The following is a 24,071-nucleotide window of genomic DNA, read 5'->3' as shown; positions in this document are numbered from 1 at the left end:
GAGGACCGATTCGAATTTCTCTCTCCCCCTTCCCTGCATCCTTCCCTCTGCCACTGAGCTTTGGTGCTTTGAGCAGAGCTTTCAGAGGACGGGGGGAACAACCCTCTGAACTTGCCTGGTACAATATTACCCGGCAGTTCATTGGCCACCAGGAACTTTCTGCTGCTTCAGCTCAGACTGGTTAGTGTCCTGTTGTGCTGACCTGTTGATCAGCAGCTTGGGGGCCACGTGGCGTTTGCGTGCAATCTCTCTCTCTCTCTCTGCTGCTGCTGCTGCTCTTCTGTTTGTTTGAGCTGAGTTTGTTTTTTTGAGTAAGCCTCCTTCTTTGCCCCGTCAGCAGAGCCCCTCGCTGGAGCGCAATGACTCAGGCAGTTGGAAAATGCATGGGCCGAGCTGATAAGTCTGCGGGCTGCCCCAGCAAGCACAACAGTGCCTGGCTTTGCTTTCGCAAGCTCAGCGCTGTGTACGAGTCCAATGTTCCCAGCGCTGCTTAAAGAGAATAAACCCAGGAAAGTGGCGGTGATTATGGCACCCAAGTGTCCTGGACAAACGGAGGGGATCCATAGAACATCTGCTCTGCGTGTAGAAGGTGCCAGGCAGGGCTGAGAAAGGTTTTGGGGAGCTTCTGCCAGCCAATGCAGACAATAGCAAACTAGGGTGGACCACGGTCTGCGACAGCTTCCTACCTTCCTGTTTAAATCGACTTTTCTTTCAGAGTCACGAGGGCTGGAACTTTATAGGTAGAGAAGGCCCATGCAGCTGAGAGGCAGAGCTCATGCTTTGAATGCAGAAGGCTGCAGGTTCAATCTCTGGCACTGCCAATTGAAATGACCAGGTAGCCACTGGTAGGAAACCTGAAGCATGGTTTGACTATGGAGAGGTGGCATACAAATGCTGGTGAGAAAAGCTCAGCGGCAAAGTACTTGCTTTGGACCCAGAAGGTCCTTGGCTTATTCCACATGATTTCCATCAAAAGGAATCAAATAGCAGGTGAAGGGAGGGAGATTAGAGGAGGCGCTGCCAGTCAGAGCAGACAAAACTGTGCTGCATGGATAGGAGTTTCCTAAGTTCTTACTACATAGGTTCTTGCTGTAACGGAGCTGGGAAACTCCCTGCTTCCAGGAAGCCACCTGAAAGAAGAATGGGTTTCATCATACACTTTACCATGCTTGGTTGGGATCTCCAAGAAGCCATGTTGATCCTGCAGAACAAGTACAACACTGTGTGAAGCAATGCCTTCCTTTGGTCCAATTAATCCCCAAGCAGCTGGATGTGAGTTTTGGGATTGCCCAAGATTTCTCTTTGGCCACTGGTGTTCTATGCAAAAGCCTTCAGAAGTTTTAAAGTGCATTAAAAAAAACCCACATTAGTTTTTTTATATATCACTTCTATCTCTATCTATCATCTATCTATCTATCTATCTATCTATCTATCTATCTATCTATCATCTATCATCTATCTATCTATCTATCATCTATCATCTATCATCTATCATCTATCTATCTATCTATCTATCTATCTATCTATCTATCCTCTATCTATCTATATCTACCATCAACTATGGATCATAGTCAACCTACTCAGAGTAGACTCATTACATTAAGGAACCCGTTGTGGTAGTTCCATCCGTTAATTTCAGTGGGCCTGCTTAGAGTAGGACAAACAATGGATCTCACCCTATATATTTTGGAAAGTTGATTGTCTGATATGCACTGGAGATCTCTGAAGATCTCATAACCAAATTCTACATGATGGTTCCTGAAATCAAGAGAAATTGGCGTTCTTGTTGTCACTGCACTGAAAAGGATATATCAAGAACTCTGGCCAAAAGTTTCAATATAGGGAATAATTCCTACTCAAGAGTTGAAATGAAAAATGTGTATATTCTGCTAAGAATAACAGTTTGAAGCTAGTGGTAAGTTTAAACAATTGTTTTATACAAGTCTCAATAGTAGTCAAAAAGAGTCCACATTATATAAAATCAGAATAAAGAATAAAGAGTAAAGGATCAAATAGGGCCAAAAAGGAGTATCCGAAGTGTGAATCAGATGTATGACTCAGTAGTAGTAACCAGGACAGGGCCCTGTTTCGGAGACACGCCTTCTTCAGCTCGGTTTTTTTGACGACTATAAATCTGTTGGAAGTCTGTATCATTTAATTCTTTTATGTTTCTTTTTCGACATGCGTCTTAGATAATTGCATCCAAGTTTTCTTGCGTTTCTCTGTGCGTTCCAACAGATTTATAGTATAAATCTTGTATAAAACAATTGTTGTGCACTGGTATTTCATGTACCTTTGTACTATATCACTGTATATTTGAAACTACATTATTTCTGTACTTAAACGTTGTATCCAAACTTACCATTAATTTAAAACTATTGTACTTACACGTTGTGTTTAAACTTACCACTAGCTTCAAACTGTTATTCTTAGCAGAATATACACATTTTTCATTTCAACTCTTGAGTAGGAATTATTCCCTATATTGAAACTTTTGGCCAGAGTTCTTGATATATCCTGAAATCAAGAGGCAGGGTTTTGCTTGTCTCTGCTTGGATACATCTGGATGCCATTTTGAATCAAGATTGTGACCTGAACCTTTATTTTTTTTATTAATATTTTATTAGGTTTTATCAATAGAAAAGTTCAGAAAAATACAAAAACAGAAAAATACAAAATTACAAAATACAAAAATACAAACATTAAACACAAAAAAGAAGAAGAAACACATATAAAAGAAAACAAAACTCCCTCTTCTTGATTTCTCATCTTTAGTTAACTTATTTTCCTGACTTCCTCACGTCTCCCTTTTTTGTATCCCTTTTAAAAATTGGTTCAGCAAATTCATGTCCTATTAGTTTATCTATTATCAATCCCATCTTACATTTTACCTTGTTGCTAGAACCCCTTCAATTCATTTCAATGTCATCAGCATTCAAAAATTTTACAATATTTCTGTAAATAAGTTTTAAATTTCCTCCAATCTTCTTCCACCAACTCTTCTCCCTGGTCTTGGATTCTGCCAGTCATTTCTGCCATCTCCATATAGTCTATTAGTTGCATCTGCCATTCTTCCAAGGTGGGTAGGTCTTGTGTCTTCCAATGCTTTGTGATGAGAATTCTTGCTGCTGCTGTAGCGTACATAAAAAAAGTTCTATCCTTCTTTAACACCGATTGGCCAACTATGCCCAGGAGAAAGGCCTCTGGTTTCTTCGGGAAAGTATATTTAAATACCTTTTTCAGTTCATTATATATCATTTCCCAGAAAGCCTTAATCCTTGGGCACGTCCACCAAAGGTGAAAAAATGTACCTTCAATTTCTTTACATTTCCAACATTTGTTATCGGGCAAATGATATATTTTTGCAAGCTTGACTGGAGTCATGTACCACCTGTACATCATTTTCATAATATTCTCTCTTAGGGCATTATATGCCGTAAATTTAATCCCGGTGGTCCACAACTTCTCCCAGTCAGCAAACATAATATTATATCCTATATCTTGTGCCCATTTTATCATTGCAGATTTTACCGTTTCTTCCTCAGTATTCCATTTCAACAGCAGATTATACATTCTTGATAGTATCTTAGCATTGGGTTCTAACAATTCGGTGACCTGAACCTTTAAAAACCGCACTGATTTTAAGCACTGGCTTCAAAACCACACTGATTTTTGTTTGTTTGTTTGTTTGTTTCTTAGCAATCCCAAGCAATACCAGATATAAGGCAGGTCGTATGCACTTACCTGTGTTCACACACGCACACACATACACAAATACACACAATTTAACATTCAATAATAAAAAGCACAGTAAGAAAAATCAAAGTAATGTCAAATAAAAAAGCAGTGGTGGCAGAAACTCCCTATACCTATAATTTTTTTTAACAAGACTTATAGACTGCCTATCCTGGGACGCGGGTGGCGCTGTGGGCTAAAGCCTCAACGCCTAGGGCTTGCCGATCGAAAGGTCGGCGGTTCGAATCCCCGCGGCGGGGTGCGCTCCCGCTGTTCGGTCCCAGCGCCTGCCCACCTAGCAGTTCGAAAGCACCCCCGGGTGCAAGTAGATAAATAGGTACCGCTTACCAGCGGGAAGGTAAACGGCGTTCCGTGTGCGGCTCTGGCTCGCCAGAGCAGCGATGTCACGCTGGCCACGTGACCCGGAAGTGTCCCCGGACAGCGCTGGCCCCCGGCCAATAAATGTGAGATGGGCGCACAAACCCCACAGTCTGTCAAGACTGGCCCGTTCGGGCAGGGGTACCTTTACCTTTACCTATAGACTGCCTAATCAAAAAACATCTAAGCAGTTTACATAGAAGCTCATACTACTACTCATCAGGAGGCAGGGAAAGAGAAGGAAACTGCCAGATGTCATCCACCAGGGAGGGAAAGCCCCTACCTGGGAACGGTATTGATCTACACGGCATAGGAAAGGCTAGCTTCCCTTGTGGACTGAGCAAAATCTGGCTGGTTCAGAGGTTGAAGGGCAATATCAAAGAACACCATGGATGTGGACAGGACATGGGTGTAGTCAAGGGGGGCAGCTGCCCCCCTAAATCAAGTAAATTAATAAAACTACTTAACTAAGTGAAGTTCTGCCCACTCTAACATGAAGCCTGCCGCCCCCCAACCATAAATCCTGGCTACGCCCAAGGGACAGGAAATGGATAATCCTGGCATCATGGGGTCACAATTTTATTTCTGTTCATGATGCCCGACCTGAACATTATTTTGATTGTGGGAGTCTTTTGCAAGCCATTTAGCCTCTCGGGGCTACAAGTTGGCTTCAACAAGTTCAAGTAAACTAAACAGATAAATAACATCTACTTAAATTTTGAAAATAATTTTTTGCTGAGAACACATTGAACAGCATAATAATAATAATAATAATAATAATAATAATAATAATAATAATAAATTTATTATTTATATCCCACCCATCTGGCTGGGTTTCCCCAGCAGAATATTAAAATACAATGATTCATCCAGTATTAAAAGCTTCCCTAAACAGAAGAGTTAATATCAGGATTTTAATGGCCTGAATTGCTTCACAAAGGCATTTCCTTATTTGCTTTTCAATTTCTTTATAAAAGAAAGCTATCAAATCACAAATAAGGTCAGTCTACTACAAAGACTCTCCCCTCTTTATTTGTTCCCAGGAAGCTTTCTCTCAACCAGCTATTGTACTATACAGAAAACTCTGGCGATTCTGAAGGAAGGAGCTTTTAAGGCTACAATCTTGTATGTACCTTCGCAGGAGTAAATCCTATTGAACTCCGTGAGACTTATTTCAGAGTACAGATGCATAGGATTGCATTGTTAAAATCACCATCATAAGCCCCCCAAAATATGTGTATCTCTGGCAAATGAGTCTTGTGATACAGGAATCCCATTTGTGGGGGAGGAAAGTTTAACTTAGAAACTTTATATATTTCAGTGGATGGCTTGAGACTTTCTCTTTATTTCTTTCTTTTAAAAAAGCAGATGTAATCCATAGATGAGAGTTTGAATTTCAGTGATGGAGCTTATTTTAGTAGCGGAATTCTATTAGAAATTGCAAATGCTTCTGGGCTGGCTTCCTGAGGTCATGTCAGTGCCCGAGCAAAAACTTTCTGTGACATCACGGCCATTCCAGCCAATCAGAATGCCGCAAAGGTTTTCCTCAAATTCAGCTGTAGCAGCTGGAAACGAACTGGCTGTTCCCGGCTTGGCACTTTTTGCATGCACTAATCCTATTTTTTTAGGGGGGGGGGTGAGACGCTGTCTCTCGGTCCTCTTTGCTTCAGGCGTCACGCGGCTTCACCTGCCAGCCGCCGCCGCCTCCATCCATTGGAGCTGCCAAGGTCCGGGAACGCTGCGCCCCGGAGGGAAATGATCGGCGGGACAGCCAGCCAGTGACCAACAGCGAACGGTGGACGGAGGGCGTGGCCCATCGCTGGAGTGACGTCAGAAGAGGCAGGTCCCCAGCGGTGCAGGTGGAAAGGGCTCCCGAGAGCGGCTGGCGGAGGCAGAGCGGCTGCTTCTTAAAGGGCGAGGAGTCTCCTTTAACTCGCCCCTGACTCGCTGGGCTGCTCCGGGCCTGCTTTGCAAAAGTGACCGGCTCAGGTAAGGCCAGATCCGAGGAAGGGCGGTTGGGAGAGAGAGAGAGAGCGCTGATGGGGCTGGGACAGGGGCAGAAAGCCATTGCTAAAACGAAGGAGATTCGTTTTTGGGGTATCCAGGTCTTTGGGGTGGAGCGGAGGAAGAGGAAGAAGGCTCGAAGAAGCCAGTGGATTACAACTTGCAAGCCAGAAGAAAGAGGAAAGGGACAGACTCTCTCTCTCTCTCTCTCTCTCTCTCTCTGCAGATGAAACGACCACTTTGGAGAGTTGGTGGATTCTGTGATCTAACTGGGCCAGCGCTCTCCCATTCTTGCCACCGCTACTTTTTCTCTTTTGCTTGAAGAGGATTGCAGATTTAGGGGGTGAGGTGTGTTATGGGGTGGGGTGGGGAGGGGAGAGGGTGGAAGGGGTGAAAACGCGGCCCCCTCCTCTGGGTTGCTGCCTATTATTATTATTATTAATTATTCCGCTTTGGGATTCCTTCGGATGAAAAGCGGCACAGAAGTAGAATCTCATCAGTCCAGATCTGGCCGCTCTCCTTTTTCCAAAGCTGTCGAGATTCTCCCGACGCCTGGAATGACTTTGCACATCTCGGCGGCGTTGCGGTGACGTTTCCGTGTTGCCATTACTCAGCAAACGGAGACGCCGAGGCGACCACGCCGCTGGAGAAAACTTCTCGGCGATAATAGCGGCTCTCCCGCCGGCTCCTTCCTTCTCCGCCTTGCCCCGCCGCCTCCAATTCTCTGCACATGCCAAGTCATCTAAAGGAGAGACTTCCTGCTTTCCCAAACTTTTGCGGGCGGGGAGGAGTGGGGGACGCACACACCTGTTTGTGTCCAGAAAGCCATCTCTGCAATGTGCGTCGCCGATCTAGCAAGCCCTGCCCCTCCCCGTGCTCTAAAATATAATTTTAAAGGTTGAGCTGTTGTGCCTTTGCCTTTTTGTGTGCGTGTGTGTTTTGGGGATAGGGAGAAGCCTTGTAAGACTGCAGTGCCGGCAGCTGAGGGGCAGGTGCTTTGCTGGACGATTTTCCTGGCTTGGGAGTGAAAGATCAGCAGATTCCGGGCATAGAAAGAAGGCTGTGCCAGGGAAGCACTGCGGAATCTCGTCTCTCTCTCTCTCTCTCTCTCTCTCTCTGTCTCCCTCCACTTGCTGGAGAACATCCCTGCTGTGGCTTGCACACGCCAGAGCCAACAGAGCCCCATATAACCAGGGCGGAGGGCAAAGCGCCAGCAGACAAAACAGGGAGAAAGTTTTGCTTGCCTTGAGCAGCACACGGGTTAGTTTTGACTAGCTTTCCTGATCACGTGCAGTGCTGCCGCTGCAAACCCAAGGTTAATGTCATTTGGAACAGTGGGGGAAGAAGTTGGAAGGCATGAGATTTGTGGGTAAGAGCCTAGGAAGGTCAGGCCAATGACCCATCTAGTCCAGCACCCGTCTGTCACAGTGGGCAACGTGGATGCCTTTGGGAAACCCACAAGCAGGAACTGACCAGAAGAACACTCTCCTCTTCTGTGGCTTCCATCAGCTGGCATTGGAAAGTATCGCTGCCTCCCAGCTGTAGAGGCAGAGCGTAGCCCCCATGGCTAGTAGCCATCAATAGCCCTCTCCTCCATGAATCCGTCCCATCTTCTTTTAAAGCCATCCAGGTTGGTGGTCATTCCTGCCTCCTGTAGCAGTGAGTTCTGTAGTTTAGCTGTGCGTGTGAAGAAGTGCGTCCTTTTTATCTGTTGTGAATCTTCCAGCATCCAGCTTCACTGGGTGTGCATGAGTTCTAGTGGTTTGGGAGAGGGACAAAATTTCTCTCTACCAACTTTCTTCATCCAGAGACTGGCGGGAGGGAGCCTGGCTCCCCCGCCTTACTTCAAAAATTGACTGGGCAGCAGGAAGGCTGCATCAGGCTACAGTCCTAAGCCTGGTTACCTGGGAGTAAGGGTGGGTGAATCTGTCAATTTTGGTTTCTTTCAGTTTCTTATAGAAAGAGGGAGAGTTGAGTTCTTCACATTTCCACATCACTTTGTGATTTTTTTTTAATATATAAAAAACCATCCTCATGAAAATTCATTAGCTTTTTAGTGCAAATGCAGTGAAACAGTAGGTAGAGGCCAAAGACAGGTGGAGCTAACTAATTCTGGTTTGGGCCCCTGAATTCTTTCTACAAGGACAATGCAGAGCCCCCTAGACTGCTGTAAGCAAGAAGACAGGCAGGTGGCGGGTGGCTGAAGGTAGACCGGGGCAGGGCCCCATTTGCCCTGATGGACCTGCCTCCACTAGTCTGGGAAGGCAAGGCCTGTCCCAACAGCCTCAATGATGGGCTGGAGAAGAGAGCTTGTTTCACCAAAGCCATTGCTGACACACCCCTCTTGAAATCCCTTCGCTGCTTTCCTGTCCCCTCCTGGTTCTTGCACAGACTTCTCCATGCCTTCAGTGGCTTTACCCTTCTTACAGCCTGACAAATTCTTCCCTTCTCTCCTTGCTCATCCTATTGTAGAACCCGTAGTCTGCTAAAGGTTTCCTTCTCCTTGAAGCAACCTCACATTTTTAAAATTATCATCATCATCATCATCAACAACAACAACGTATTTCTACACAGCTGTCTCAAGGCTATGTGCAATGAAAACTGGGCGGGGGGGGGAGCTGCTACATTTAAAAACAAAACTAAAACAATGCAAAATATACCCTCTGGGCAAAGACCCATTTATCCAGCTGGGAAAGCCTGTAGGAACAAAAGTGTATTCAGTTGTTTCTGGAAAGTGCAGATAGTAAAAAAAAAAGCCTGTCATATGTTGACAGGAATGCTATTCCACAGAACAGGGGCAACCATAGAGTTACTATGGAGCTGGCCAGGAGAAACATTCCTGTAGACTGCTGAGATATACTGGTTGTATAAGGGATAAGGCAGTCTCTCTAGTAACCTCGTCCTGAGCTGTATAGAGCCTTGTATGTTGGTACCAGCGCCACCATGAACTTGGCCCAGTTTAAAGCCAGTGCAAATTCCACATGCAAGGTTGCATGCTGGCAATAATTTGCCTCTGACCTAGCCACACCATGTTCTGTACTAGCTGTAGCCTGTTTAGGGAAGCTTTTAATGTTTGATGCATTATTGTATTTTAATATTTTGTTGGAAGCCGCCCAATTATAATAATAATTATTAATATTATTATGTGAACCAGCCTCAAGGGTAGCCCCACACAGAGCACAATGCAGTAATCCAACCGTGAGGTTTTGCATGCTTCACAATGCACACTTTACCTTGGCATACACATTTTTTTAACATATAGCTTGGCTGGGGAACTGCCCTGCAAATTCGGAGAGGTATGAATTTTGAAGGGCGGCTGTGTTTTGATTTGCATTTTGTTTCAGAATGCAAATTTGGTAGTTTTGCCTTTTAATGAGGCAGCGAAACGTTTTTTGAATGTTGCCAGTCCTAGCGCAGGTGAGAAGGCTTTTAGGCTCCCTTTCAGGCAGCAGATTGTCTTGGCTTGGAACTGTTCCTGATGTGGAGGAGATGCAAGGAACACCACCACAAATTGCTGCTCCGTCACATACTCTGGTTGTTATCTCTGTGTTGCTACACTTGGTGTTCTGTAGGCTCTAGGAACGAGCCTGCCTAACTTTCCCAGACCTGTGAGGTGGATTTATTTGGCATGTGCCCTGGGAATTTTAATTTAACAATCAAGCCCAAAGAACCTTCATTTGGAATACCCAGCTTGAGGTAACAAGCATTACTGTTTGTGTAATTATCCTGCACATCCCTTCCAACCTCCATCCCCTGCTTCCTCTAAGACAAAAGAGTTGAGTGTCTCAAGAAAATACATACAATTCAAAGCTGTACCTTTTTGCCCTGCCTTTCCTTAGAGCTTGTTTTTATTTATTTTTTTAAAAAATGCTTTTATACCACTGTTTTGCTAGTTTTACATTGTGGTCGTGATGCTTTTTGGGGAGCCGTACATGTTCCCGCTTTCAAACCTGCAAAATTTTTGGGATAGCTTCATATCCTGTAATTTCCTGCTGAAATCCCATACTTTTCATACCACAAGTGTTCCAGGAATGCCCCCCATCCCCCTTTTGCTGCTTTAGAGCCACTCCAGACAGCAGTGACGTGGTAGCTTTGGGGAAGCATTGCGGAAGAAATCCACTGCTAATGCACTGTTGTTTTGGTCAGTAACATGTTGCAGAATACACTCGCAATGACACACCTGTTCCATCCTGAGCATCTCCAGGTAGGACTTGGGAATGCCCTCCCATCTGAAACCCCGGGGAGCTGCTACCAGTCAGTGTTGACAACACTGATCTAAAGGGACCATCGAATGATCTGACTCAATATGTTCTATTTTAACTCACAGCAATTATTTCTGAAATTTGCATCTAGATACTTGTAAATTGGCGCGTGCAAATGTTGTGCCAACTTTGGGCCTGCTTTTGGTCACAGGTTTTCTCTTTTTCGGTGAGGCATAGGTGTCCACCCTAGGCGCTGCTGAATGTGAAAACAGATGAACAGTTTGCAACACCTTCTTCCCCACCTGCTTTTTTTTGTGCTGATCACATTCTTTCCTTTGCTTTCTGCTGCTTCTAAAACCTGAAACTTGGCTGGGCAGAGCCAGTGTGGTGTAGTGGTTGAGAGCGGTAGTCTCGTAATCTGGGGAACCGGGTTCGCGTCTCTGCTCCTCCACATGCAGCTGCTGGGTGACCTTGGGCCAGTCACACTTCTCTGAAGTCTCTCAGCCCCACTCACCTCACAGAGTGTTTGTTGTGGAGGAGGAAGGAAAAGGAGAATGTTAGCCGCTTTGAGACTCCTTAAAGGGAGTGAAAGGCGGGATATCAAATCCAAACTCTTATCATCTTCTTCTTCTAAATGTGGCTCTATGTGTATGTGTGCTTTTGGGTTTTTTTTAATGCATTCATTAAAAATGCTGCTTATTCATATGCAGGTGGACCTGTTCTTCATTCCCCTGGCCTGCCTTTCTCTTCTTCCCATGCACCTATTTGACCCGTGTCTGAGCCATAGAATGAAAGCGAATGGGCCTGTGGTGCCTGTTAACTTAAACCTCCAGAAATCACCTCCAGCATTGGAAGGCAGTATGCCTCTGAATACCCACTTGCTGCAGAACCCAGGTCTTGTTGGTGATTCTTCCAGGTCCTGCCTCCCAACTTATCCTCCAATTCTGATTTGTTCTTCGGGAACAGAGTGTCGTACATCATTGGTCCCCCTTGCCATGTAGTGCCTGTTGTCTGAACCAACACAATGGCTGCATTTGCCAGCTGCTGAGAATCACAACTGGGGAGAGTGCTGTTTCACTCAGGGTCCTACGGGCAGGTTTCCCACAGGCAGCTGGGTGACGGCTGTGGGAACAGGGTGCTGGAGTCGACGGACCACTGGTCCATTCCTTTCACTGCTCCAAGAAGGCTGGCAAATATGGCTTGAAAAACCACAGTTACAAAAGGCTTTAGCCAGCTCATTAATTTATACCCCCCACTCCACTTGGTCAGCGAACAGCAGCAGTATACTGTATAGAATTTGCAGCAAGCAGATCCCCTTTTGCTTATTTCTAGCTAGGGTTTCCTAGGTGGCACATTTCCAGCCCTGGTATCAAATGGCGAGGCCCCCATGCATAGGGAGCCAAATGCCAGCGTAGACCCAAACAGAAGCAAAGGGTGGCAGGAAGGAATAGGGAGATAAACTAGATTATTCTGGTGCTCTGGAGCCAGCCGTTCCTTTCCCAGACACCCAGGATCAGGTTGCCTGCGATTGCAAGCTCTTGATTTTAACTGTAAAAGTTGTGAGTAATTCAATATTCCGGGGATGGCCCACAAACCTTCCTTTCCTTGCAATGGAATAGGGATGCTATTGCATTCTGGAAAACTACTCACCATGTAGTGGCAAAGGCTGGGGCTGGGGGTCAGCATGACTGGGCGCCTGCCAATGGTTCTGGTGCTTAGAAAGGGCATCTGCTGTCCTAATACTGGGGCTCCTTCTGGGTGTTGCTTCTGCCACTGGATTGGGGGGAGGGCCTGTGTGGTCTCGCTGCATGTTGCAACCCCCCAGGTTTGTTAGGGCTGGCTTGCCATGTTTCAGAAGAAGCGAAGTAGCAGACATTTCTTTCCAAAAAGGGCCTCTGTGAAGGGCCACTTAATTCCAGAGGGGTGGTGTGTGAGACCAGTTTAGTCCAGAGTCTAAAATTGCCCAAGGCGGCACTGAATACTCGTGCCACAAGAGTGAGTATACTGAGAAAAGCAATGGCCTGGGACAGTTGGGAATATAATTTTACAGACACATATATATGGAATCTTAAAGGTATTTACGGTGGTGGAAGCTTCCATGAACTTGATCCCACAGCACCAGATACATTAAGTGTATCCTCTTTTGGCAGATATTGGTGATGTATCCATACAGAGCCTTTGCCAACCTACAGCCCCAGCCAGTGTAGTTGTGCCATCCTTGTTGGATCGATACCTAGCATCTGCTTAAATGCTTCTGAGAAAGCTATTTTTTATTATTATTTATTAAATTTGTGTATGATGGTAAGTGCTAGAGTGCACAAGGCTAGTGTTTTCTTGAAGAAGAAGATGGGATTTTGCAAGGATAGACTACTGCAGTGCGTTGTATGTGGTGCTGTCCTTGAAGACTTCAGAAAATTCTGCTACAATGGTACCTCGGGTTACATACGCTTCAGGTTACAGACGCTTCAGATAACAGACTCCGCTAACCCAGAAATAGTACCTCAGGTTAAGAACTTTGCTTCTGGATGAGAAGAGAAATCGCGCGGTGGCAGCAGGAGGCCCCATTAGCTAAAGTGGTGCTTCAGGTTAAGAACAGTTTCAGGTTAAGAACGGACCTCCAGAATGAATTCAGTTCTTAACTCGAGGTACCACTGTAATGCCATGAGATTCCTCATTGGGGTCTGTCAGGGGTCTGTCTGAGGCAGGGTTTGAAATTCGCCCGGTGCATTTTGCACCTGGCTATTGGCCACTTGCGGCCAAATGAAGATGCCCGGTTGCCAGGATGGTGCCCGACGTCTCCACCATCTGGAGATGCATGCCTGGGGATTCTTGGATATTTACTGTTTTCACACAGTTATGCTAAATCTTGTAGAATTCTATCAGTTATATTTTATCTGTACCAGTTTCAGGAACTGAGTCGTATTGAAGAATACGGCCTCAAAATGGCAACTTGCTTCCTGTGGTGATGTACCTACTTTGAACCTCCCATCTCATGTAGGCTTGGGCTTTCAACACGTTAATCATCACCAATGTTTCCTGTGCAAACTAAAAGGCAAACCTTCCTTATGATGGTGGGTGAGGCATGGCTTGCTTGTCAGCAGGAAGCCGCTGCCTAGTTTCTGTGCAAAATGCTCCAGAGTTTAGATGAAGAAACTCAGTGGCGTAGCGTGGGTTGTCAGCACCCGGGGCAAGTAATTTGCGCCCCCTAACCCTAACCCCCAGATGTTGCGCCCGGTGCGGCCGGCCCCCCCTGCACCCCCCATGCTACGCCACTGAAGAAACTTATAGGAAACAAGCCAAAGGCAGGGATGGGGAACTTGTGGCCCCCTAGATTATTTCTGGAGTAAAACTCCCATCATCCCTGACCGTGGGCTATGCAGGTTGGGGCTGATTGGGAGTCTTGCTGGATCAGTCCACTGTTAGAGGAAGTATGTCTCTGAATAGGTAAAAAAGGTAAAGGACCCCTGGACGATTAAGTTCAGTCAAAGGCGACTATGGGGTTGCACCGCTCTTCTCACTTTCAGGCCAAGGGAGCCGGCGTTTGTCCACAGACAGCTTTCTGGGTCATGTGGCCAGCATGACTAAACCGCTTCTGGCACAACGGGACACTGTGATGAGTGTCAGAGCGCATGGAAACGCCGTTTACCTTCCCGCTGCAGCGATACCTATTTATCTACTTGCACTGGTGTGCTTTCAAACTGCTAGGTTGGCAGGAGCTGGGACAGAGCAACAGCAGCTCACCCTGTCATGGGGATTTGAGCCACCGACCTTCCGATTGGCAAGCCCAAGAGCAGGCTTCCTCAACCTCTGCCCTCCAGATGTTTTGAGACTACAATTCCCATCATCCCTGACCACTGGTCCTGCAAGCTAGGGATCATGGGAATTGTAGGCCAAAAACATCTGGAGGGCCGAGGTTGAGGAAGCCTGCCCAAGAGGCTCAGTGGTTTAGATCACAGCGCCACCCGCTCCCCCATGTCTCTGAATACCAGTTGCTGAGACTTGCAAGTGGGGAGGTTGCCTGTGTGTTCAGACCCTGCTGTGACTGAAGGATCCAGTGGCCCCTGTGAGAAGGGGATGCTGGGCTAATCGAGCCACTAGCCTCGTCCAGAAATGTACTACTTACATTCTTGTGAAACTAATCATCCGTAAGCTGCCTCAAGAGGGCTTTGCCCTGCAAGGCAGCTTATAATTACACAGAAATGAATGAATGAATTTGTTAGATTTGAGGGTGCCGCAAGACTCCTTGTTGTTCTTGCTGAAAAATACTAACAGAGGCTGCTCCGCTGGAAATTATACTTGCCCTGAACAGAGCATGTCTGAGCATTGAAAGCAATGGCTTTCAGTTGATGAATGGCATGTTAAGTCAATTAATCATAGGGGTTTTTTTATTTGAGGGAATGGCTTCACCACCAGGTCCCTAGAGAGTTCAAGCAGAGGTGAGGTTTGAGCCAGGGACTCTCTGATTTGTGGCATATAGGCCCTCTTGGCCCCTGCTCTTCCCTAGATCGATGAAATAAGCGCACATGGCTGCCCACTTTACATTTTCAGGTAGGATGATTTAGAAGGTCTGAATAATAACATCTGTAATGTTTAATTGACATCTGGGGCTTGAAACAAATAAAGCTTCCAAGGCGGAAATGAAAGACGCTCTCTTGAGTCTGTTCTAACCAGAAGATGAGCAAACAGAAGCTTGAAAAGAATGCAGCTTTTCTAGAAGATTCCCGAAGCCTCCTCTGGCTTGGCTCAGAAAGCGATTCTTCATCTGCACCTCTGGTAGCGCCACTGGTGTGACATGCCGCACCAAGCCACTCTGGCAAGAGCCCAGCCAGACGCAGCAATTGTGTCGGGAAATGTAGCGTGGCCAGCTGCCAAAGCACAAGGGGTGGTGGTGGAGGGCAGTGGAAGCTATTTTCTTGAATGCAGTCCTAATCGATGGAAGGGAAATGGCCCAAAAAAGAAATGGATTGTCATTGCTATGTAGTTTCTGATCTCTGCCAGTGGACTAATGAAAATGTTTTAAATATTTTATTTTATTTTTGACTGTATCGCTTGATCACATTTGTGTTTGTGGCTCCTATGGGAGGAGAGGCAGGGTATAAGTTTAATAAGTAAATAGATAATTGCATTGAGCATTTTTAATTGGCGGGACCCACAACAAAATGTTCTGGGGTGGAATCCTTCTGTCTGGTCCCCCAGGCAGCTACTGCCATGTCATTGATCAGGATACTCCCTTCTGTTCCTCAGCTCCCTAGCAGGGACTCCCCCAAAGACCTTGGTGATGTGGACCATCACCGCTGGCGTCCAACTGTATTGAGAGACAATGGACTGCACCTCTGCGGGTGAAGTCAAACCGCTGCATTGGCAGCACTGAAGTGACTTCCCTGGGGCGCAAGCCTGGGCAGTGTGTTTGGAGGTCCTGGGCTGCCAAGACAACAAGACCCCCTTCTTGGCCTTGTTGATGTGGTCCAAAGGTAAGCAGAGAAATACATCTGGCAACAGCTGGGCTGCAGGAGTTGCCGGAAGGAGGTGTGCAAGATGCCATCCAACTATCTTAGGTACTCCACTCCAGACTTGTGTAGAGTTGCCTCCTTAGCCTTTTCTTCTCCCAGAGATGCCCCGCAAGGCAGTGGAGCCTAGATCGGCTTCCTTCTCAAGCTGACGAGCCCCATCTGATCCTCATTTCCTTCTATATCTTGTGCAGAAGTCGCCTTCTTCACCATTGGACCTGCTATTGATATTGTCCTCTCCATATAGACAACCAAAAGACGGTGTTGTAGTTCAATGACACGTTCCAGTTATCCCACCCCACAGGGCTGGATTTAGGTTTGGTGAGGCCCCAAGCTACTGAAGGTAATGCGGCCCTTTATATAGCCAGCTGTCCTTTGTCAACAACAAATTGTCACTGTTTTTTGTGTTAAATATATGCTACATGGTAATTTATGGACCTAATAGGTATCTAAAGCCATTTGCACATAACAAAATATGTATTTTATCAAAGTGATTGTTGAACTGAAATACAATTAAGAAGTATAATAATAGTTGAAACAAAATTAAAAAATTCTTTCCAGTAGCACCTTAGAGACCAACTAAGTTTGTTATTGGTATGAGCTTTCGTGTGCTTTTTAATTTTATTATTATTTTGTTTCGACTATGGCAGACCAACACGGCTACCTAAAGGTAAAGGGACCCCTGACCATTAGGTCCAGTCTTGGCCGACTCTGGGGTTGCGGCGCTCATCTCGCTTTATTGGCCAAGGGAGCCGGCGTACAGCTTCCAGGTCATGTGGCCAGCATGACTAAACCGCTTCTGGCGAACCAGAGCAGCGCATGGAAATGCTGTTAACCTTCCCACTGGAGCGGTACCTATTTATCTACTTGCACTTTGATGTGCTTTCGAACTGCTAGGTTGGCAGGAGCAGGGACCGAGCAACGGGCGCTCACCCCGTCGCGGGGATTTGAACCGCCGACCTTCTGATTGGCAAGTCCTAGGCTCTGTGGTTTAACCCACAGCGCCACCCGTGTCCCTTTAACACAGCTACCTACCTGTATATTAATAGTGACTTTTTGGGGGGAACCCCAAGAGCGTGGGGCCCTAAGCTATAGCTTTTATACGAAAATTTGGCACTGGCACCACACCTATCTGCCATTAGGATGAAAATTCCTCCCTAATGTGGGGGACCTTCTCCTCCTTCAAGCCTTCCAACTACATGACTGGGGGGGGGAGGGATAAACCTCCCCTCCCCACACCATGGTGACCTGGATTAAAATCAGCAACCCCCACATACATGTAATTAAAGACAAAACAGTGACACGGATATCGCTGTGCATGAAGCTTAATGTGGAACTTGGCTCAAAGCCAGCTTGCAAGTCCTTGCCCCAAAATCGCTCGCTTGCCTCAGGCTAGGAATTAACCGTGTCGAAGGAGCAGCTTGCCTCCGACCAGGAGGAGGGTTCTTGCTTGGCTCTGAGAAATGGCTTGCTCCAAGCTGAAGTGACAGCAGGTGTGTTCCTACCCCTTGCTCAGCACCTGTAGTGAGTCAGCCAAAAAGAAAGAAAGAAAAAGGATTTAAGGCAATTACCTGCTCAGTATGGAGATCTGGCAGGTTTGCTTCTTTGCCCCACCAGACATTATTGGGTAGGGTGTGCTACTCTTGTTTGAACCATTCATCCTAATGTAATTAGGAATGAGACCCAGATCTCTTCACAGCCTTTAGCATTATTTTCCCTCAAGAACTGAAGTGGCGGGAGGGGCGTGATGACTGGCGTTTGAATTTTCTGGGAGGGTGGTTGAGGCGAAGGGGTGAAACCCTTTGCCACTGGTGAGCTCAAGCTGCATCAGTAATAATAATAATAATTATAATAATTATTATAATAATAATTTATTATTTATACCCCGCCCATCTGGCTGGGTTTCCCCAGCCACTCTGGGCGGCTTCCAACTGAATATTAAAAACAGTACAGCTTCAAACATTAAAAACTTCCCTAAAGAGGGCTGCCTTCAGATGACTTTTAAAAGTAAAATAGTTGTTTATTGCTTTGACATCTGCTGGGAGGGCGTTCCACAGGGCAGGCGCCACTACCAAGAAGGCCCTCTTCCAGGTTCCCTGTAACCTTACTTCTCGCAATGAGGGAACCGCCAGAAGGCCCTCGGTGCTGGATCTCAGTGTCTGGGCTGAACGATTGGGATGGAGACGCTCAGTCCCAAAGAGGGCAAAAAATAGGGATTTGCATGACCTGATTTTTATGGATAGATGCAAATTTATTAATTAATACTATAATTAAATGGAAATAGGATAGAGTATGACCTGTCTGGCATCTCAGTCTGCTATCCATGTTCTTACTGTGGGTGGGCAATGTCAAGGTCCTCTCATGCTCCTCCTTCTTAGGATGATTTATCCAGTATGTAAAAATCCCGAACTCAAATTAAAAAAGGAAAAAGGAAAAAAAAGGATAATTTATCCAGTGTTAGAAACGGAGATATGAAAGCTAGGAGCTAAATGGCACCTTAAGCCTAGGTCATGGTGCAATACTGGAATGTCTGGGCACACTTTTATATATATATATATATATAACAAGAATACAAAGCTTGAAATTAATGAACTGCAGCTCAAATATTATGTTCATTTTTCACATGGTCTAGTCCTTCTCCTGCCCACCCTGCTAATATTCTTAAGAAGGTCTCTTCTCCAGCCTTCAGAGAGTAGCTGGAAATGGGGAGGCAGAAAAAGGTCCTTTCCTTCCACTCTGCAGTTTTAATCTGAAATCTTAGGTGCAGTACTGTGCCCAGAGCTCAGAAACTGCTTGCGCTAATGAAATTCCCTGTTGCAAATGTGCCTAGAACAATGGGAGTTTCGAACACTGGATTTGTCTCTCAACCAGACTTAGACCAGGCAGCCTTTCAAAGATATGGCTGTCCTCTTGCAGAATAGGACACAATGTCCACCCTGAAGAAGAGAAGAAGAGTTTGGAGTTGATATCCCGCTTTATCACTACCCGAAGGAGTCTCAAAGCGGCTAACAATCTCCTTTCCCTTCCTCCCCCACAACAAACACTCTGTGAGGTGAGTGGGGCTGAGAGACTTCAGAGAAGTGTGACTGGCCCAAGGTCACCTAGCAGCTGCATGTGGAGGAGCGGGGAAGCGAACCCGGTTCACCAGATTACGAGTCCACTGCTCTTAACCACTACACCACCTTGGCTACACCCTGCTCCATGTCACTTTCCCAACTGAACCCCACCACCTGTGGTATTGCTGTTAGCCCTGCTGGGGGTTAATGGACATGAACCTGTTTCTTTCCCTTAGCCAAATCAAACTCTGGATCTGAAGCTTAGGCTAGGAGGGGGGAATCTTTTGCCTTCGATATGTTGCTGAACTACAGCTCCCATCAGCCCTTGCAAGCATGACCAATGACTGAGGTCAAAATAAAAAAATTCCTTCCAGTAGCACCTTAAAGACCAACTAAGTGAGGATGATGGAAATAGTAGGACAGCAACATCTGGAGGCCCAATGGTTTCCCATACCTGTGGCAAAGGAGAGGAGGAGGTGGTATGTGCCCCTTTAAATCTAGACCTCCAGTGCAGCAATAAAAATTGCTAGCACATTTGCAAAGCTAAGCAGAGTCCGGTCTGGTTTAAATTGGATGGGAGACCATGTGTTGAGATTCCTGTATTGCAGGGGGTTGAACTAGATGACTCTCAGGGTATCTTCCAACTATACAAGTCTCTGATTCTATTTGTTCTTAGTAGCTTATTCACATGCATATTGGAGAGCCTCCGAATGAAATCATGTGATCGCCCTTCCTTGCTTGTGGATCTGGACTGCATGTAGGACCAGAAGAATAATTACCACCTGCTCAAGTTTATTGTTATGCCTTCAGCACGATTGATCCCTTTTTAAAATGAATTTAGTAAGAACTATAGAAGAAAGCAGCCAGCTATGATATCAAAGATCTATCACATGTACACAAATGTGCAAAATCCAGTTGGTTACTTTGCACATAATTAACATTTTAGGCTGGGGTGGAGCTGAAGCTGTTTCAGTTCAAACCACAAGCAGTTTGGTAATCGGTTTGGCACATCTCTGGAACTGGTTCAGTTCTTCGTGTGGGGAAACCTGAAAGTGATTCACTCTGATGATTTTGCAAAGCAAAGGTGGAGCAAGTTAACTTAAGTTAATTACGGTAAGCACAGTATGGCTAAATTACTGTGTGTTAGTGTAAGTTCTAGTAAAATTGGTGAGACTTTACTAATGACATAAGGCTGCCTTTGTGGGTCCTGCGGGATTTAAGTTGAATAAAATTTAGGCATAGTTAAAAGGGAACAATTTCTTTTGAGCTTTCCTCTTTCTAGCTCTCCACTGAGTGACTGTTCCTGTTGGGCTAAACCAAAGTATTGGGGTGTTTTTTGTTTTTGCATGGATGAACGTGCATGAATTAAAAATAGCAAAAACACTTGGTCTCTGCTCAGAAACAATGCTAAGCCACAGTTTAGCATTAGGGGAACGAGTCCTTCTGCTTCCTTCACATGCATCGGGAGGTCAAAACATCCTGTTCTCCTTTTAGGACTTCCCACAGTGCTCTTTGCTGTCCAAGCTCAAGCAACGGTGGTTAGTGAAAACAAACTACGTAGGCTCAAACAATTTGAGCCAGGTTCTGGCTCCTATACATGTAGCCGCATGGCTAACATTGCTGGTAACAGGTCCTGCTGCCATTCTCAGAACCTTTGGGCTGCCCACTATCCTTCCTTGCCTGCAGACGTTGCTTTCCAGAAAGGCTTGTTGCCTTGCGGCATCCACACTCCTTAAACTGCAGCTGTGTTGCAGGAGAGCCTGTTGCAACGTCTGATTAGGGAAAGGAAGAAATACCATATAAAGGAAGTATGTTTTTGGATTGCTGTCTCAGAGTGCTACTGCTGCTTTGCTCGCTGGCACCTTGCATCACGAGCTGATGTGGTGATGCAACGCTCTGGGCTTAAATTACTTTCTCTCGCAGTTGGCAAGCGGCCTTGGCCCCGCTTTTGCCAGCTGGCTGAAGGCAGAAACAGACTGCCGTTTCCTTGTTCACAATGGATTTTTTCGGGTGTTTTACATAATCTGGAACTTGTCAGACGGGCTCCCAGGCCTTGTTTGCCATTGTCTGCTGTTCAGAGTTTACCCAACTTCCAGAATTGACTTCCAGCACTGCTTACTTGGAAAGGGGGACGATGCAAGCTTCCCAGCCAGAGGGTGTGGGTGTGTGGGTGGCAGTTGGCCTAATTATTTTCCAAAGGAACTGTTACTGTGTTTGCCAGAGGTTCAAGCAGCTTCTCGGAGCTCAGCAACGCTCTGTCCAGGGCTGCAAGGTCTCTCCTTTCTGAATGGTTTTTCTTTTGGCTCTCGCCTCTCGATGAGGGAACCCTTAATGGTCAGGTAATGGACAGACTGTGTTCTTGTGTGTGTGTGTGTGTGGGGGGGTGCCTGCTTGCCTCTGTCTCCAGGATGTATTCGGGCTCTCAAACTGGCTAAATGCACCTTCAGATTTGGAAAGGAGGGCATGATGAAGCTGCTCATCTGACCTCCCTCCTGCTGTGTCGCTGCTTCATACCAGGACGGGGATAGGTGAGGTGGTGGCCAAGTTGTCACTGTGCAAACACACCAGCGGAGCCAGTCTGGTTGTCCTGCTGCTGTGTTTGCACCATGCTGACCTCGCCTCTCTCCCCTTTCCCCCTCCCAGGATGCAGCAGCAACGTAGCTGCAGGGAGGTCAGGTGAGCGATGCAGCCCCACCATTCTGCCCGCTACTGAAAACAGCCGCAGCAAATGGGATATGACAGTTGTACACAAAATGTGGAGCTGAAGGGGTGGAATATGTGGTTGGTAAGTGATAATGTTCAGTTGGATTTTTTTGGAGGGGGGGAATGGAACACATAGTTTGTTTGTGTTTATTACACTTTTAAATGACAGCCAATATCTAGGATGGCGTGTACGGAAATTACATAAAGACAGAATGCACTCGGTTTCCATATTTAAAACAAACTGCCCAAGCTATATTAAAAACCTGTTCTTTTGAGCTTGAATAGCCTCTTCTTCACTTTAATTTTCGGGCAGGTAATGCTCTGTCACATCCTTATAGATACCATTAAAGTACTCCTTTTTTTGGGTGTTGGTTAGTTCCTGAGCTAAGGCAGATTCAGAAAGGCATAATTGCTGTACAGTAGACAGATGCCTATGGGAAACTCAGAAGCAGGACCCGGGGACAAGAGCGCTCTCCCCTTCCTGCAGGTTCCAGCAACTGCTTTTCAGAAGCCTTACTGCCTCAGATCGTGTTTGATTTGTGGATCCAGCATGATGGAAATACCTTCGTTGCTTCAGACTTCTAAGATGGTAATGGCATTTTCTCTCTTTCCTTTCTGCCTCAGGCAAACTGGTTTCTTGTGACACGAGTCTCTTGGCGAAGCCTAATTTACCTGTTGCGTTGTGAAGAATTATGAATTTGACAGGTGTATATGCAGAAGGGATGAAACAAACAAGGTAAGGTTGAAAACAAAAAGGCATGTAAAAGGTGACAGCGTCACTGGGTGGAAGTTTGTTGTGGGAGCAATAAAATTAATCATTTGTGACTCCAATGGTACCTTGGTTCTTGAACTCAATCTTTTCTGGAAGTCAGTTCGACTTTCAAAACGTTAGAAAACCAAGTTTGCGGCTTCTGATTGGTTGATTGGAAACAATGCCGACAGCTGGAGCAGACATTCGCTTCCAAAAAATGTTCGCAAACCGGAACACTTGCTTTTGGGTTTGCGGCGTTCAGGAGCCAATTTGTTCAGGAACCAAGGTACCCCTGTACTCTGAACTTGGTACTTAATTGGGTGACGTCACTACCTTGGCCTTATTTGAAGTTTGGGCCGAAATTTAAAGAAATATTAAAAGATTAACCTTACTGGTTGTTAGCCAGTACAGTTGTACCTTGGATCTCAAACGCCTTGGCTCCCGAACAAATCAGCTCCCCAACAATCGAAACCCAGAAGTGAGTGTTCTGGTTCACAAACTATTTTTGGAAGCTGATCGTCTGACGGGGCTTCCATGGTTTCTGATTGGCTGCAGGAGTTTCCTGCAGCCAATCAGAAGACATGCTTTGGTTTCCAAACGTTTTGGAAGTCAAATGGACTCTGTTCGACTTCCAAGGTACGACTGTAGATTAAATCTGTATAAACTTGCATATAAGAGAAATACCGGTAATAGTTCTAAATAGATGAAATGTGCTTTCCCGCTCCTACTATTAGGTATAGTGAAGCAGCCACCAGGAGTGGACCTTGACACCCCCCCCAGCCTTCCCAAAGCCAGGTAAACAAAGTGCTGGACTTGGGGAAGAAGGTGTGAAGGCAGTGACAGGGTCTTAGAGACCCCCTGCCTCCTCCCCAAAGCCTGATAAGTGCTTGCCTGGCTTTGGGAAGGAGGAAGGAGGACTCTAGGACCCTGTTAGAGCTGTCATGCCTCCATTCTGCTTACTGGGCTTTGAGAAGGCTCCCTCTTCGGCTGGGCGCCCCTGCCCCGCTCTCTAGATCCACCTCTGCAGCCACCTGAGGCAGATGATTTTGGGAGTCTCATAAGGGCATTAAACTGCTTGCTGTATTGTGATGGTGATTGTATTTTATTGCCAGGGACGGGGCAATGCCCTTGTAGGATTTTTCAGCCTCGGCTGCTAAAACAACTTAGCTAGTCATGAGTATTATGCACCTGAGGTTCTTTTGGGGGGTTGGGAGGAGGCATTCCTGCTTAAAAGTCCTGGGCCAGCTATGCTTTTTTTTATTTCTTAAGTGATGCACATATATATCATTTAATAATGGTAAGCATCATTCTAAAATAGGAGCTTCCTATTCTTTGGCACCCAGGAGGAAATGTTTCTTTTGAAAACAGGCACCCGCCACCTGCCCCATTTAATAGAGATCATCCATTCTTTGTTCCAATTTAGCACCTGAGAGGCCAGTCCCATTAAGGCTTCAATCCTAAACTTGCTTGCTAGCCAGGAAGCTCCACTGATGACTCCTGAGTGAACATGCATAGGAACACATCATTGGCCTTGATGGTCCACTTGGTGGTGCTTACTTTTGAGTAGGTAGTAAGAATGATGATGATGATAATAATAATAATAATTTATTATTTATACCCCGCCCATCTGCCTGGGTTTCCCCAGGCACTCTGGGCGGCTCCCAACCAAATATTAAAAACATGATATAGCATTAAACATTAAAAACTTCCCTAAACAGGGCTGCCTTCAGATGTC

At 46.0% G+C, this 24,071-nt stretch overlaps 1 long non-coding RNA gene across 1 annotated transcript; it reads left to right on the top strand.

The window, feature by feature from the left end:
• Positions 1–5,127: 5,127 nt before the first annotated feature.
• LOC309537377 lies at positions 5,128–23,114 on the top strand. The gene is made up of 3 exons (XR_014221844.1): positions 5,128–6,102; positions 22,210–22,321; positions 23,071–23,114. It is a non-coding gene; the product is annotated as an uncharacterized lncRNA (long non-coding RNA).
• The last annotated feature ends 957 nt before the right edge of the window (positions 23,115–24,071 follow it).

This window comes from Podarcis vaucheri (genome assembly GCF_965113315.1).
Source record: "Podarcis vaucheri genome assembly, chromosome: 7".
NCBI classification, from domain to species: Eukaryota; Metazoa; Chordata; class Lepidosauria; order Squamata; family Lacertidae; genus Podarcis; species Podarcis vaucheri.
Note: the sequence above shows the minus strand (reverse complement) of the source record. Positions and strands in the feature narration are given on the sequence as shown.